This window comes from Manis javanica, chromosome 2, assembly GCF_040802235.1.
Source record: "Manis javanica isolate MJ-LG chromosome 2, MJ_LKY, whole genome shotgun sequence".
Taxonomy (NCBI): Eukaryota; Metazoa; Chordata; class Mammalia; order Pholidota; family Manidae; genus Manis; species Manis javanica.
In genome coordinates, this window is record NC_133157.1 from 113766232 (window position 1) to 113785061 (window position 18830).

Genomic DNA, 18830 nt, shown 5'->3' on the forward strand with positions numbered 1-18830 from the left:
TATTTCAGAAAATATATCCATTTATAGTTGACATGATGAAGAAACTTGTAATAAACCATACCAGAGATGTTTGTCCATTGCAAGGAATTGCAGTGCATTTTCCCCTAATAATGGCTGAAATACATTTCATATTTACACTCACACATGTGAAGGGCCATGGTTATTTTAGAATCCTGGAGGCAGAATAATACGGAATTAAAGAACCTGAACTTTCAAGCTGACTTCTAAGACTTCCCAGTAAGGTAACTTTGAGAAAGTTTGTCTGCATTTCCAAGACTCTATGTCTCATCTGCAGAAGTAGTCCCTCCTCAGAGGGTTGTTATCAGGGGGAAAGGAAAGTACTCAACACAATGCCTAGCATGTTGCAATATATAACAAATTTATCTATTGCTATCATTATTATGTTTTCATGTCTAGGTGAATATAAAACAAAAATGCCTCTGATAGCTTTAAGGATCTGAATTACTGAAACATTTTAGACAGTTAAGTTCTTATTTTCTTTCCAGCCAACTAGCACTGTTGTGCTGATAGCCGGAAGATGCAACACAGTATTGAGATCCTGGTTGCATATGTTTTATATGGTGTGGATTAAGTGAAGGCTCCTATGGCCAGGATTCTCACCTGGCCCTACTTGGCTAGCTCACTAAACACATGTGGGCAATACGTTGTTATTGACTCTATATAAAGGGCTCTGCCCAGTGCTCTGGGCAACACGGTGGCATGGCTGCAAGGCTTCAGGAGAGCAGAGACAAGACTGGAGTGGTGGCAGCACCAAGGACAGAGACTGAGATGGCTGCAGGGGCAGAGAGGCCCAGAGACAAGAGACCTGCTTGCTGCATGCAGACTCCCTCTGAGTGGATGGGATTCTATTAATTGACCTGCCACCATGGGAATAAAGCTGGGTATAAACCCTTTCACCCCAAGAACGTTCCCTTATCACTCTTTGGTCTCATTGAATACACAGTGAACTTGCCCAGGGCTGAAACCCATTGGCAAGACACATGCATACCTGATAAATACTCAGCAAACTAAGAATAGAAAGTAAGTTTCTCCTGAAAAAGGACATCTGTGAAAAACCTACAGCTAATATACTTAATGGAGAAAAACTGAATGCTCTCCCCTCAAGATCAGGAATAAGGTAAGAAAGTTCACTCTGGGCGTTTATATTCAATATTGCATTGGTGAGTCTCGCTGGCACAACTAGGCAAGGCGAAGGAATAAAAGTAAACAGAATGGAAAAGAAAGGGCAAACTATTCACAAATGACATGATTATCTATGTAGAAAATCCTACGGAACTAACAAAAAAAGCCACTCTAATAGATAAGCTTAGCAAATTGCAGTGCAAATGACCAATATACAAAAATCAATTGGATTTCTATATACTAGGAACAAACAGAATTTGGATTAAAAATTTCCATTTATAATAGCTAAAAATGTGATATACTTGCAAATAACTTGACGAGATGTGCGAGAATATTCACTGAAAACTATAAAACATGGCTGAGAGAAATTAAGGGTTAAAAGGGTCAACATTGTGAAGATATCAATTCTTTCAAAATTAATCTAAGTTTCACTGAATTTTTGGTAGAAATTGAGCAGCCCATTTTTACATTTATAAAGCAAATAAATCATAATTGCCTGGACAATTCTCAAAGAGGAGGACAATGTTGGGTAACTTATACTACCTGATTTCAACATATTTATATAGCTATAGTAACCAAGAAGTGTAGAATTGGCATAAAGATAGATAAATATCAGTCACACACAATAGAGAGCCTAGAAATAGATCTATACACATGTAGTCAATTCATTCATTTTTCACATGGGCACCCAAGCACTTCAATGGAGGAAAGAACAGTCTTTTCAACAAATGGTGCTAGAACAATTGGATAGGGATAGGGAGGTGGGGAAGGAAGGATTACAAAGAGCACAAAGAAACATCACGTGATGTGATGAATATGTTCACTGTTGATTGTGGTGACAGTTTTCTAGCTTATACATGTGAAAAACATCAAATTTTAGTGTCTTAAAATTTGCTTACTGTATATTAGTTATACCTCAAAAAATTATACAAAAAGAAACACAGAGAACAATTTTAAACTCCAATAAAGAAAAACAACCCAAACTACATTTTTTCTATTTAAAGGCAAGTACAAGGATGTATGGGTGGGCGGGACAAAGTCACACAAGTTTTTAATCAATGAGGTGGAGCTCACTAACCATAAAAGAACCTCAAGGAACCATTCAAAAGTTGCCCACTCTGAAACAGCAGGCAGCTCTGAACACTCTGGAGGTGAGTGTATTCCTCTGAGCAGCTAGGACACCATGATATTGTCTGGTGACTGCTCTACATACTTTTCTTTAATGAAAACCTAGCTTCTTTATATTCATTTTTATATTTTCTCCAGAGGATTTTGGCAGAGGATACTAATAAATGCATATTTCATAAGCTGCAAAAAAAGAACAATGTGAAAAACTGAAGCTTATACTACAAAAACACAGGCAGAAACCACTTGATGTAGCCTGAGGAACCTTAGTTTAAGGAAATTGCCTTACCTTGCCTGTTTTTGTCAGAGGGTGGCTGACTAGTTGCCGAATTACACTGTTTTCTGATGACCTCAAAAGTAGCACAATGTCAGTTGGAAGGGTGTCTCTATTTTTAGCTAGGAACCCACTTGCATTATAGAGGACCTATTGGAAAAGTATGCTGTCATCATTATTATAATCAATGTTATCATCACATCGTCATCATCATCGAGAGGTATCTGAGAGCTTACTCTGTGGGGAGCAACAGATACACAGATCTATAAGGGTAGTTAGTCCCTTACAACTTGGTTGGAAAAGCAAACCTCTCCAGGTTTCCAGTGTATCTTGTCAGAAAAATTTGTCTTACAGATTTTCTCTGGGTTGAAATGATAGTAGAGGCTTGATTCCTGCTAAAAATGATGTTGGAAGTTGGTGTGCCTCCTTTTTCTATCTGGAGGGCTGTGGGGGGCACAAAGGCAGCACACCGGGCCACCACGCCATTCACATTTGTGTGACACATGGTTCACTGGCAGGGAATTGGCCACTACAGATTTTTCTCGGTAGTAGTGTGGTCTAAGTACACTGTGGGTATTTACTCTTTAGGCACTTTTAAATTTAAGATTTTCTAAAGATCAGTGTAATGAAAAGATTTCTGTAGGATGATCCAATACAGTTGTATGAACTGAACTGTATCCCTCCAAAATTAATAGGTTGAATCTCTAACCCAAAATGTGACTATGTTTGGAGATAGGATCTTTAAGGAAATAATTAAGGTTCAATGCAGTCATTAGTCTGGGATCTTAAACCCAGAGGATGGTGTCCTTAAAAGAAGAGGAGGATACACTAGAGACCTGTTTATCCCCACCCCTCATGTACACAAAGAGGCCATAGGGGGATGCTTTGAGAAGGCAGCCCTCTGCAAACCGGGAAAAGAGCTCTCACTACACACCAACCCTGCTGGCCCCTTGATCTTGGACCTTTAGTCTCTTTGTTGTTTAAGCCACCCAGCCTGTGGAATTTTGTTATGGCAGTCCAAGCCAACTGACACAGTTGTTAAAAACAGCTGGACTCAATGATCTGAGGCAATTCTTAGCAGATGTTTTAAAGAGGCTTATCTGGAAAAATCATATGCTGAAAATCATGACAGAGGCTATAACTATAACATTTAAGGTACTTTCTTAGGGATGAAAGTCTGTGGAATATTGAAGTCTGTGGAGTACAGAAATTCTATTAAAGTAGACTGCTTAGGGCTCTGTGTTCTTTTCCTTTGTTTATGTAATTCTCATATTATGCATTGTTCTTGATTTCTTAGACCTCCAATACTTCAAACAGCATTGAGAAGGAATGACCTGTTCTTTTCTGCAGAAGGGCAAGAAAGTGTCCTTCAGTGTAGGACAACATATCTGAGGTTGCTCTGGGGTGGGGGCGTGTGTCTACTGATGCACAGACATTTCTTCCTCTAACTGCTTAACTGTCCACCTCTCTGGGTTAGCTCAGTGCTCTGATGATACCTCCAGCCTGGCACCTTCTCTTGTTGGGAGGGAGGAGAGACAAAGGCTGTAGTGGAGAGAGAAGCACCTGAAGTTTGGAAAAGGCCGTTTATGTAAACAGTCCCGGCTACCATTAAAAGAAAGAAAAAATTGGTACCCATTGCCACCCAGTCTCACGTGAAGCCAGATCTTAGGTTCAGAAAGATGGTGTCTCTGAGGCTGTGTCTTTCTTTTCTTTCTTGTTTTCCCTTAGTTTCTCCATACATATTACTCTAAAAAAACTATAACCTGTTTGCTGAACTAAGAAAAGGCTCTAGTTGGAGAACAGAGTTAGGGCCAGATAGGGTCGGAAACACGTGATTCTCTTATTATAGCTACCCATAAATATTTTGGAGCCTAATTTCATGTCTGCCCCTATTGTTGAAAAGACCAAAGAGAAACTCAGTCATAATTCTTCAAAATTCTTACCTTTCCTGCATAATGGTGAATTCCAAAACTAAGTTCCAGTCTTTTGGGCCTCCAGAAGTACTGTGATTTCAGGTTACCTTCAAATTTTTCTATAGAAAAATATTGAACCCCAATATCAAGTATGTAGGAAATTCTCAAAAAATGTTGATTGGCAGAATCATCTCTTTCACCATAAAACGGATGATGTATGGTGAAAAAAAGAAACCTTACATTAATGAACCTATGCATATTTGGAATACAATTATAAGAGGTAAGGCGAAACTCAAGATCATAATTTTGCCATTCCATTATGATTTAGAGCAGCAGTGCTAAACTTAGCAGGCATAAGAATTTTCTGGAAGGCAATTTAAGCAGATTTCAGGGTCTCCTCCACCCAGAGTTTCTGACTTAGTAGGTCTAGACTGGGATCCAGGAGGTCACATTTCTAGCAGTTTCTCAAGTGATGCTGATGCTGCTGGTCTGGGGACCACATTCTGAGAGCCACTGGTACACAGGAAGGAAACTGTGACATTGACCAATCAGAGTGGTTTGTGAGACACAGTTTGAGGTGAAGCCATTAGCCTAGAGACTTGGTGTTTAGGCTCTCTTTTCTATTATAGGAGCTATATGCTATTATTGATTACCTAGGAAACACAAAGGGATCATAAAGGCAGTTACATTTCTGTAACAACTTTACTGCCTTCAGAGAGTTTTTACTCCATGTCCAAGAAGGAACATTTTTTTTTTTTTTTTTTTTTTTTTTTTTTTTTTTATTTTTATTTTTATTTTTATTTTTTTTGAGAGGGCATCTCTCATATTTATTGATCAAATGGTTGTTAACAACAATAAAATTCAGTATAGGGGGGTCAATGCTCAATGTACAATCATTAATCCATCTCAAGCCTAATTCTCGTCAGTCTCCAATCTTCTGAAGCATAACGAACAAGTTCTTACATGGTGAACGAATTCTTACAGAGTGAATAAATTCTTACATGGTGAACAGTACAAGGGCAGTCATCACAGAAACTTTCGGTTTTGATCATGCAATATGACCTATAAACCATCAGGTCAAATATGAATATTCATTTGATTTTTGTACTTGATTTATATGTTGATCCCACATTTCTCCTATTATTATTATTATTTTTATTTTTAATAAAATGCTGAAGTGGTAGGTAGATGCAAGATAAAGGTAGAAAACATAGTTTAGTGCTGTAAGAAGGCAAATGTAGATGATCAGATGATCAGGTGTGTGCCTATGGACTAAGTATTAATCCAGGCTAGACAAGGGCATCAAGACATCCACGGATGCAGAAGATTTCTCTCAAAGCAGGGGGGGTGAGGTTCTGAGCCTCACCTCTGTTGATCCCCAAATTCTCACCTGATGGCCCCCCTGCGACTGTGCCTGTCTTAGGTTGTTCCTCCCTTGAGGAATCTTACCCGTCTCTGGCTAACCAGTCATCTTCCGGGGCCATACAGGGAAATGTAAAGTTGGTAAGTGAGAGAGAAGCCATATTGTTTGCAAAGGTTAGCTTTTTACTTCTTTGCAGATTTATGCCCTGTGGCTTCTATGCCCAGCACTTGTCTCGAGGTATCTTTACCACCTGGAGGAATTATGATACTCGGTAAATTCGATATGAGGCACGAATTCTATTTAAAGTTTGTAATTAGGAAGGAAGAAGAAAAGCTATAGATGTAGCATATGAAGGAAACTTGGGAGGATTGATTATTTCTTTGACATATCTTCTTGTATAGTACCTTAAGTATGTATAGGTTTTAAACTACTAACTAATTTGCACACACATATTAACATAATAGGAATACGGTGACATAAACAAAGCAAATCTATAATTACCAGCCATTTCCAGTGAAGCCAAGAAAACCATTTAGGCACCCTAGGCATTTGTGAAAATTTATCTATGATATGATGGATATTTTCCAACTGTACTTGAACCATCAGACAAATTAAAGCAGCCCATTTCTGGGATCTGTTCACATCCCATATGTTCTTTTAACCATAGATAGTCTATAGTCATGAGATTTTGGGGTGCTACAACTTGCACCCCTCCCAACTCCTGGTTGAGTTCCAACAGTACAGATCCAGTCAAATTCGTTGTCTCACTGTATGCACATGCCAGCCTAGACATCTCCCTCCTCCAAGAAGGAACATTTTAACAGCAAAAATAAAGTGACTGCTATAAGATGATTTCCCCCACGACCTTGGGGTCATCTTCTTTCAATTAGTATTGTCCAGTTAGGGGAATGACTAAGCCAGTCAATGAGTTTGAAAGAAACAACATTACAAACTTTATGGTAAGAAACAGACTCTGTGTATTACCAAAAGTAAATGAGAGAAAAAATGTGAATCTAAATTTTCTGCAAGTTTTTATTATGCATAATCAGTATCTCCTACCATCAGGGAATATGATGTTTCTACATTAAAAAATGATTTTTCAGCTACCTGCAAAATCTGGGTTTTCTTAAGGAGTAGGATCTTTTTTATTTTCACCATTTTAGATGATACTATTTTAAATACAGTATATACATCTGTGCCTTCTCAAACAGAAAAAATGGATGTTTAATTTTTCTTTGATAACTCAGAAGTATTACTGTGAATATTTATTAATGTACTATAACTAGGGATTATTAAGGTATTTGAGGCTATTTAGAGAAATGACTAGGACATCACAGATGAACTTATTTCCTTCCCATTAGCTATCTCTTCAAATTCTAGAGCTGTCCTTTTGCCTTGCCCTCCAGTTTTTAACTTTGGGCTGGATAATTTCCAGCATCATTCTAACATAGGCTCTTAGGGTTGGGTTCTAACATAATATCCAATATCCAAATATCCAAGCCCAATATCCAAACTTGTTTAATTCATCCTAAATGTTTCATCTTATTATGAACATTCATTGGTCCAAATATTAGATCCAAAGCCTCTTCTTTAAAGTTAGATATGGAGGTTTTGTGACAGGTATTTTTTTCCCCAGATACTTTAAAAAAAATATTTTTGACCATTAAGAATTACATACATGACTGTATCAGAAACCTATGTAGACAACATTGGACTTAAAACTCACCTACAAGAGTCTGATCGGTGGCCTTAGGAAATCTACTTTCTTCATTGAGTAGGGATAGTAAACCCATTGGCTTCTGCAGAAACATATCTAGGAGGGGCTGGTTATCTTCAAATTCAATGACTCTAGCATCAACATCTTCATTTATGTATTCATTCTATAACAGCACATGATACATGCAAAAATTTTACTTAAAATTTTGTGAATAATTTGTGGCTTGACAGTAATTATCTAAAGTTCTACTTTACACATATTATAAGAAATTGTTCCCTATGATCTTGCCCTTAAACTAAGGATATCATTTTATTTCTCTTTTCCAAAACTGCTAGCTCATTAAAATTAGCCCAGATTATACTAAGGGTAGTACAAAAAAGTTTCTAGTCTCTATACTACAATTACAGACATCTTGAGATTTCAAAATGCAAGAGAATATGTTGTGAATTAGCAATAATGAAATTTCCAGAATTTATATAATACTCATTTAATATATTGTAAGGTTACCCCTCCCCCAATTTAAGTCCTTTACCTAGTTTCAGAAATGGATCTCTCAAGAACATTTACATAACTTCTCAGTAACCCTGCACTTTCTCATCTACTAAATGAAGGTAACAATCTCCTTTTAACAAACTCAAAATACTTGGTATAATAATAATCATTTGCTTTTGAGTATAAGATGCATACAATTTAAAAAATGAATAATTAATGTTAGACTGTGGTGCCAGCACAACATAGGTGCTGATGATCCATTTTACAAAGGGGACACTAAATTGTGCTGCAGCTTTGTTTCAATGACTTTGCCTTCCTACTGCATCCCCGCCCCAGCACTGCAGTCTGTAAAGAAGAGGGCATACATGACCTCTGAACTATGACTTATGGTGATGCTTATGTAGGGTACTGGCCCAATATCAGTGATAAGGCCCAATTACTGGGGAAAGTATGTCAAATACCCACTAGGTCAGAATGTCTTGCACCATTCACAAATAAAAATTACAGTCTATGTCTATTATTACTTTAATATAGTCTTTATTTCATTAATTTTCATTAAACATCTTATAATAAGGCACTGTGATGGGTGATAAAAATGTTTGAAACAAACTCCTTGTCCTCAGTGGATTTAAAGTAGAACTTGAGTGATAAGTTTAGTAAATAAATATTCAAAATGCCAGGTAACATAGACAGATAAACACTATGTACAATGTACTTTAAGGCGTTCACAGACAGAGGCCTTACTCCTGGCAACTTCACAGAGGAATTTAGCCAATGGCAGGTAGGGCACTGGATAAGCCAAAACTTAATCATTGCTTCTGGAGCCTTATGAAATTGAAATTTCATTTCAAGGATATCACCAGGAAAAATAAATGTATATTTTTTAATAAAACAGGATTTAATATATAAAAATGAGACAGAAGCATTGATTTCAAAGGTAGATCACCTGAAAGACATTTAGTTTATCCAGTGGGAAACAACGTTTGAAGCTTCAGAGCTTTTTCACTTGAAGGTAACCTTGGTAGAAGTTCGCAGCCCTAGAATTACTTGGCTTTTGGACACGTTATGATGGCAGCATATTAGAGCTTAAATGACAGCTGCAAAGTGCAAAAGGGCTTTTGTATGTTTTCTATAGAAAGCACGAGGTTACGGTCTAAATCAATGCATTGTCATTTTTATTTGTCTCTGTCAAAATCCACTGAATGCTTTCGTGGCAAGTCAAATGTAACAGAAATGAGTAACTTGGGAAAGAATGGGTTCCCCTTTAAGATAGTTGTTAGCACTAGGGATTCCAGGCAAACCAATGGAGGGAAAAATGCTATTATTCAGGATTTATAAACCACTTTCAGTGAAATGATCATGCGTAAAACGAAATATTATGTATTTTTATAGCAGTTATGCTCTCAAAATGCTTTGCTGTTTTTTAAGCAGATGTGGAGAAATGAAGCTCACATAACTCTTCTGATTCCTCTGCTCTGCCCTATACATTTAAAAATACATTTAAATGCAGATGAGTAGAGTTGTTAACTGTAGTGTTAACAACTAAATCTAGTGGGTTTCAGTCCCAGGCAAGTTCACTCTTGATTCAGTGGGACCAAAAAATGACAATGGAACATTCTTGAGGTTGGATATAAAGGGTTTTTTATAACTTTACTACCATGGTGGCAGGTCAAGTGCTAGAATCTCATCTGCCTTAGAGCAAGTCTGCATGCAGCAAGCAGGTCTCCTCTGCCTCAGAGCTTCCCTGCCGGGCCATCTTCTCAGTTTCTGTTCTTGGCACTGCCACCACTCCAGGCTCCGACTCCTGCAGCCCTGCAGCCACGCAGCCCCAGAGCACTGGGCAGAGCTCTTTATATAGAGTCAGTAATAACGTATCGCCCACACATGTGTAGTGAGCAAGCCAACCAGGGCCAGGAGAATCCTGGCCACAGGAACTTTCATTTTCTGTACGTGTAGTAAAGCTGAACTGTTTGGCAGTTCCAATGGTCTGAATTCCATTTTGAAAAGGGGTAGATGAATAATCATGGTACATATATATCATTTAAAGATGTTAGGAAACCTCATGCCTGAGTCAAGTTCTCCTTTTTCTTCATTGACTCGAGTGTGGGTTCTAAAGGACACAGTGGCAAGAAAGCTGATGGGTGGCACCTCTCCACAGCAAGGGCTTAGACAAGCTTAAGTATTTAGGGCCAAAGTGCACCCCAGGAGAGATTTGAGATTACTAAATTGAGTCCTAAGACTCACACAGCAGAGTGAAAAGGGGCTACCACAGGCTGAGAGAGGTTGCAAGCTTTCACCTGGCTTGAAAGGCAGGTGAAAATATAAGTGCTGATCTCTCAGCACAGATTTAACACCAGAACGGCTGGACTCATCAGTCAGTTCTCACCCCCTCAGAGACACCTTCCCCCATCTCCCAGACAGGAATTCCAGCAGTTTTACTTGTTTATTATCCTGTTTCTTAGGAGAATGGAAACTCCATGAGGACAGGAACTTCTATTCACCTCTGTATTACTCCCCTCTGAATGTCGGAAGACTTGAGAATGTTAAATAAATGATTGCATGGTATGGAATGAATTGTGTCCTCTCAAAATTCATTGTTGAAGCCCTAATCTCCAATGTAGCTGCATCTGGAGAGAGGGCCTTTAAAGGTAAATCAGGCCACAAGGGTAAAGCCCTAATCCCATAGGACTTAGAAAAAGAAGAAGAAGAGACACTGGAGAGGATCCTGCCTAGAGAAAAGGCCACACGAGGACACAGCAAGAAGGCTGCCATCTGCAAGTCCAGGAAATAGACCTCAGGAGAAACCAAGCCCGCCCATACTTTGATCTTATACTTCCAGCTTCCAGAACTGGGAGAAAATAAAATTGCTTTTTAAGCCACCCAGTCTGTGATATTTTACGGTAGCCCTAACAACCTTTCTGGGTTCGTTTTCTAAAAGTCATTTTGAAAAGTAGTTTCCCAGACAGATGGTGACTAGGGTGAAAATAGTAAGTCATGTGGATGTGTGTTTATAATCCTTAATATCTGATTATAAATGCAATACATGCTCACATAAATTTAAAATACAGAAAAATGGTTAAGACCTTATAATTCATTTACAAATTTATCTCCCATAGATAATGCCTTAACATTTAGTGGACTCTTTACAGTCTTTTTCTATGCCTAATATTTTTAATGACAAAAATCATCCTACTTATTTAATTGTATTTCCTTTGAGAAAAGAAAAATAACATTATAATGTAAGCATATACCCATGTAAATAATATATTTTCATAAACATTATTTTAATGGTTACATGAGATTACATCCTATAGTTTTCTATTCCTTTCTCTTATCTTGGGATATTTTAGATTACTTCTTTATCTATTTTAAATAGTGCTCTGATGCATATCTTTGTGCACCAAGCTTTTCTGTGTTTTGGTGATTTTATCTTTAGGACATTAGATGATCAACTCACATAAATATTTTACAGACTGCTGCTGTGCATCTTTAGATTAAAAAAAAAATCTTACAGCAATGTGCTCCCTAATCAGCACTCCTACCTTGCTGCATCCTCACTAGCAATGAATATTCTCATCAAGCATTTTTTTCCCTGGTATTCTTGATAGGTGAAATGATAGTCTACTATATGTGCATTTCTTTGACTTCTTCTTAAACTACCTAAGACGAGAGAGATTCAAGATGGTGGCGTGAGAGGTGAGATGGAGAATTCCTCCCAGAATCACAAATAGTATGAAAATATAGTTATTTGCTACAACTAACCCTAAAACAGCAACAAGAAAGGAGGCTGAACCAGACTGCATGCAGACCTCATGAACACAGCACACCTCACGAACACAGGGTAATGTATGAAAGCCTTTATCAGGCGGGACCCAGGCCCTTCCCCCACCCAGCTCACCCGTGTGAGGAAGAGAAATGGAACGGGGGAGGGGGTGGAAGCCTAGAACTGCTGAACACCAATACCTGAAGGTCTGCTTTGGGAGCAGAAACCTACACTGTGTGGTGCTCTGGATGTTGGGGAGCTCAGACAAGTGGAGTGCTTCAGAGACAGACTGTGGCCATTTGTGGAGGAGGGGATCCACACCCAGTCACTCTGGGACAAAGGAAAGACAGGTGGTTTGAGAGGCTACCTAGCAGCGAGAGGGTTGCTGAAGGAACAGGGTTTGCATGGAGCTTGCTGCGCAGGGGAGGGGAGAGCTGGACAAGGTTGTCTGGGTGTGCTCTGCCCAGCTGGTTGGGAACTTTGAGGAGCTTCAGGCACCCCATCCCCCTGGCTGCCTACTCAGCTCCGAGACACCCCACTGTGACACATGACCTGCTGCACCTTCCTCCTGGCCTACCGGCACTGGTATGCAAACCAGCAATCACTGCGCTGGCATCAGGCCAGCCAGAAGGAAGATCAGCCTACAACAGCTATAGACCCAAGCACAGAGGCTTACATCTGTGTGTTCGGCCCACTGGCTCTGACACTTGAGACAGGCACCACAGATGGGAATCAGGAAACAGATCTTTCCTCCCCTCAGGCACCAGCTCTGCTCCCCTATGACTCCCAGCCTCACTCTAGGGGATGAGCACCTTCAGAGACTGGAGCTTCTGGGCACTAGTGGGCACCACACAGAAATATGAAATGTCAAAAGAACATGGTTCAGACCAAAATTTCACAAACCCCAGAAAAAGGGCCTAATGAAACTGAACTCACCAATCTGCCTGAAAGAGAGGTCAAAATAAATATCATAAACATGCTTATGAAGGCACAGAAAAATATTCAAGAATTCAGGAACGAATTTAAGTTGGAGATTCAATCATTAAGAAATTCCATATCTGAAATGAAACTTACAATGGAGGGATTTAAAAGCAGATTAGATGTAGTAGAAGAGATGCCAAATGGAATAGAAATTAGAGAAGGGGAATACAAAGAAGCTGAGGCAAAAAGAGAAAAAAGAATCTCTAAGAATGAAAGAATATTGAGAGAACTGTGTGACCAATCCAAAAGGACCAATATTTGTATTACAGGGGTACCAGAAGAAGAAGAGAGAGAAAAAGGGATAGAAAGTGTCATTGAGGAGGTAATTACTGAAAACGTTCCCAATCTGGGGAAGGAGATAGTCTCTCAAGCCATGGAGGTGCACAGACCTCCCAACACAAGGGACCCAAGGAAAACAACATCAAAACATATAATAATTAAAATGGAAAATATCAAGGATAAAGACAGACGTTTAAAAGCAGCTAGAGAGAGAAAAAAGATCACATACAAAGGAAAAACCATCAGGCTATCATCAGACTTCTCAACAGAAACCTTACAGGCCAGAAGGGAGTGGCATGATATTATTTAATGCAATGAAGCAGAACGGCCTCGAACAAAGAATACTATATCCAGCAAGATTATCATTTAAATTTGAAGGAGGGAGTAAGCAATTTTCAGATAAGCAAAAGTTGAGAGAATTTACCTACCACAAACCACCTCTACAGTGCATTTTGGAGGGACTCCTATAGATGGAAGTATTCCTAAGGCTAAGCAGATGTCACCCAAGTGATAGACAAAGAGCACAGACTATGATTCATAATGTACAAAGAATGGAGGAGGAAGAAAAAGGTAGGAAAAAAAAGAACCTTTAGGTTGTGTGTGTAATAGCCCATGAAGTGAGTTAAATTGGACTGTCAAATAGTAAGGGAATTACCCTTGAACTTTTGGTTACCACGAATCTAAAGCCTGCAATGGCAATAAGTACATACCTGTCGATAACCTCCCTAAATATAAATGGCCTGATGCACCAATCAAAAGACATAGAGTCACTGAATGGATTAAAAAACAAGACCTTTCTATACGCTGCCTACAAGAGACTCACTTCAAACCCAAAGACATACACAGGCTGAAAGTAAAGGGATGGAAAAAGATATTTTATGAAACTAACAGGGAGAAAAAGCAGGTGTTGCAGTACTTCTATCAGACAAAATAGACTTCAAAACAAAGAAAGTAACAAGAGACAAAGAAGGAAATTACATAATGATAAAGGGGTCAGTCCAACAAGAGAACATAACTATTATAAATATCTATGAATCCAACACAGGATCACCTACATATGTGAAACAAATACTAACAGAAATTAAAGGGAAAAATAGAATGCAATGTATTCATTTTAGGACACTTCAACACACCATTCACTCCAAAGGAGAGATCAACCAGAAAGAAAATAAGTAAGAAGACAGAGGCACTGAACAACATATTAGAACAGATGGGCCTAACGGACATCTACAGAATACTCCATCCAAAAGCAACAGGATACACATTCTTCTCAAGTGCACATGAACATTTTCAACAATAGATCATATACTAGACCACAAAAAGAGCCTCGGTAAATTCAAAAAGATTGAAATTGTACCAACCAGCTTCTCAAATCTCAAAGGTATGAAACTAGAAATAAATTACAAAAAGAAAATGAAAAAGTCCACAAACACATGGAGGCTTAATAACATGCTCCTTAATAATCAATGGATCAATGACCAAATAAAAACAGAGAACAAGCAATATATGGAGACAAATGACAATAATAATTCAACAACACAAAACCTGTGGGATGCAGCAAAGGCCTTGTTAAGATGGAAACATACTGCAATACAGGCATACCTCAGGAAAGAAGAACAATCCCAAATGAACAGCCTAAACTCACAATTAATGAAACTAGAAAAGGAAGAACAAATGAGTCGCAAAGTCAATAGAAGGTGGGACATAATAAAGACTAAAGCAGAAATAAATAAAACTGAGAAGAATAAAACGACAGAAAGAATCAATGAAAGCAGGAACTGGTTCTTATAGGAAATAAACAAAATAGACAAACCCCTAGCCGGACTAATCAAGAAAAAAAGGGAGTCTACACACAGAAACAGAATGAGAAATGAGAAAGGAAAAATCACCATGGACACCACAGAAATGCAAAGAATTATGAGAGAATACTATGAAAAAATATATGGTAACAAACTGGATAACCTAGAAGAAATGGACAACTTTCTAGAAAACTACAACCTACCAAAGCTGACCCAGGAAGAAACAGAAAATCTGAATAGACCAATTATCAGCAAAGAAATTGAATTGGTAATAAAAAAACTACCTAAGAACAAAACTCCTGGCACAGATGGGTTTCACTGCTGAATTTTATCAAACATTTAGTGAAGACCTAATATCCATCCTCCTTAAAGTTTTAAAAAAAGTAGAAGAGGAGGAAATACTCCAAAACTCATTCTACGAGGCCAACATCACTATAACACCAAAACCAGACAAAGACACCACCAAAAAAGAAAATTACAGACCAATATCCCTGATGAACACAGATGCAAAAACACTCAACAAAATCTTAGCAAACCGAATTCAACAACACATGAAAAGGTCATGCATCATGATCAAGTGGGATTCATTCCAGGGGTGCAAGGATGGTACATTTGAAAATCCATCAACATCATCCACTACATCAACAAAAAGAAGGAAGAAAACCACATGATCATCTCCATAGATGCTGAAAAAGCATTTGACAAAATTCAACATCCATTCATGATAAAAACTCACAACAAAATGGGTATGAGGGCAACTACCTCAACATAATAAAGGCCATATATGACAAACCCACAGCCAACATTATACTTAACAGCATGAAGCTGAAAGCTTTTCCTTTAATATATGGAACAAGACAAGGATGCTCACTATCCCCACTTTTATTCAACATAGTTCTGGAGGTCCTAGCCACAGCAATCAGACAACACAAAGAAATAAAAGGCATCCAGATTGGAAAGGGAAAAGTCAAACTGTCCCTCTTTGCAGATGACATGATACCATACATAAAAAGCCCTAAAGAATCCACTCCAAAACTACTAGATATAATATCCGAATTCAGCAAAGTTGGAGGAAGCAAAATTAAAACATATAAATGTGTTGCATTCCTACACATTAATGATGAACTAGCAGAAAGAGAAATCAGGAAAGCAATTCTACTCACAATTGCATCAAAAAGAATAAAATACCTAGGAATAAACCTAACCAAGGAAGTGAAAGACCTATAACCTGAAAACTATGGGACACTCTTAAAAGAAATTAAAGAGAACACTAATAAATGGAAATTCATCCCATGCTCTTGGCTAGGAAGAATTAATATTGTCAAAATGGACAGCCTGCATAAAGCAATATACAGATTCAATGCAATCCCTATCAAAATGCCTAAAGCATTCTTCAATGAACTAGAGCAAATAGTTCTAAAATTCATATGGAACTACAAAAGACCCTGAATAGGCAAAGCAATCCTGAGAGGGAAGAATAAAACAGGAGTAATTACATTCCCTGACTTCAAGCTCTACTACAATGCCACAGTAATCAAGACAATTTAGTACTGGCACAAGAACAAACCCATAGACCAGTGTAACAGACTAGAGAGTCCAGATATAAACCCAAGCATATATCATCAATTAATATATGATAAAGGAGCCATGGATATACAATGGAGAAATGACAGCCACTTCAACAGCTGGTGATGGCAAAACTGGACAGCTACATGTAAGAGAATGAAACTGGATTATTGTCTAACTCCATACACAAAAGTAAACTCAAAATGGATCAAAGACCTGAATGTAAGTCATGAAACCATAAAACTCTAAGAAAAAAATATAGGCAAAAATCTCTTGGATATAAACATGAGCAACTTCTTCATGAACATATCTCCCTGGGCAAGGGAAACAAAAGCAAAAATGAACAAGTGGGACTATATCAAGCTGAAAAGCTTCTGTTCAGCAAAGGATACCTTCAGTAGAACAAAAAGACATCCTATAGTATGGGAGAATATATTCAAAAATGACATACCCGATAAGAGATTGACATCCAAAATATATAAAGAGTTCATGTGCCTCAACAAACAAAAAGCAAATAACCCAATTAAAGAATGGGCAGAGGATCTGAACAGACACTTCTCCAAAGAAGAAATTCAGATGGCCAACAGGCACATGAAAAGATACTCCACATCGCTAATCATCAGGGAAATGCAAATTAAAACCACAATGAGATATCACTTCACACCAGATAGTATGGCCAACATCCAAAAGACAAACAACAACAAATGTTGGAGAGGATGTGGAGAAAGGGGAACCCTCCTAAACTGCTGGTGGGAATGTAAACTAGTTCAACCATTGTGGAAAGCAGTGTGGAAGTTCCTCAAAAAACTCAAAATAGAAATACCATTTGAGCCAGGAATTCCACTCTTAGGAATTTACTGTAAGAATGAAGCAGCCCAGTTTGAAAAAGACATATGCACTCCTATGTTTATCATAGCACTATTTACAATAGCCAAGAAATGGAAGCAACCTAAGTGTCCATCAGTAGGTGAATATATAGAGAAGATGTGCTACATACACACAATGGAATATTATTCAACCATAAGAAGAAACAAATCCTACCATTTGTAACAACATGGATGGAGCTAAAGGGTATTATGCTCAGTGAAATAAGCCAGGTGGAGAAAGACAAGTATCAAATGATTTCACTCATCTGTGGAGTATAAGAACAAAGAAAAAAACTGAAGGAACAAAACAGCAGCAGATTCACAGAACCCAAGAACGGACTAACAGAGAGAAAGGGACTGGGGAGGATGGGTAGGAAGGCAGGGATAAGGGGGAAAATGAGGCATTATGATTAGCACACATAATGTAGGGGGGTGGGGACATGGGGAAGGCAGTATATACAGAGAAGACAACTAATGATTCTATAGCATCTTACTATGCTGATGGGCAGTGACTGTAATGGGGTATGTGGGGGGGACTTGATAATAGGGGGAGTCTAGTAATGTTCAAGTAATTGTACATTAATGATATCAAAACAAACCTACCTAAGTGGATAGTTTTTAAGGAAATAAAGTGAATATGGCACATATTACACATCTAATGCCTGCCAGCTATAATGAGAGTGTTATTTTGAAACAGAATATAATAAGCATAATTTGACTTTTTCTTGGGCTCAGAGGCGCATTATGCCATCAGCAGTAACTGCGATGTTGCTGAAGATCTGTGAAGCTAGAGACCAGACAGAATTAAACAGAATGAAAAGCTCAGGGACTTTATTGAAAACATCCTTGGTGTATTGTACTGATAGAGTTGTGTACATTGAATCATCCTGATATAAATCTCCCTTGATCATGGTGTGTGATCCTTTTAATTTACTATCAAATTTGGTTTGCTAATATTTAGTTGAAGATTTTCACGTCTATTGTTCATCAGGGATATTCATTTTGTTTTGGTGTCTTCGGCTGGTAACAATGTAATGTTGGCTTTGTAAAATATGTTTGGAAGAGTTCCTTCCTTTTGTATGTTTTTGGAAGAGTTGGAGAAAAATTGGTACTAATTTTTCTTAACTGTTTGATAGAATTCAGCAGTGAAACCATCTGGTTTTCAGATTAACTTTGTTGGTTTTCTTTTTTTTTTGTACCTGTGAAATGAAGTCATATCCCTCTCATGTAGGTGAGTGCATCATATGACACTGCTCTGCAGCTTTACATATTTTATAATGTGGAAATCTTTTAATGGCTGGTATAGATGATCCTCAATATTTACTCTCCTGTGTTTGCTGTTTTTCAGTCATCATCAGCATCTCTTTTATTTTGTAAGTAACTCCACATTTTTATGCTTCTACTCATTTCAAGCATGAGAGGAAGAAATGGGATTCATATCAAGAGATGGCATTAGGAATCCACCTAGGTTTCTGACACTGTCTCCCTATATCACTGTAAAAAGTGGTGCATCTGAAATTTCTCAAACTTTCTTGGAGCACCAAGGGTG

General features: G+C 38.1%; 1 long non-coding RNA gene across 1 annotated transcript; it reads right to left on the reverse strand.

Annotated features, from left to right (window-relative positions):
• Positions 1-3770: 3770 nt before the first annotated feature.
• On the reverse strand, positions 3771-7681 carry LOC140847808 (uncharacterized). The gene is made up of 3 exons (XR_012127999.1): positions 7545-7681; positions 4486-4574; positions 3771-3886 (listed from the first exon to the last, which is right to left on the reverse strand). It is a non-coding gene; the product is annotated as an uncharacterized lncRNA (long non-coding RNA).
• Between the last annotated feature and the right edge of the window lie 11149 nt (positions 7682-18830).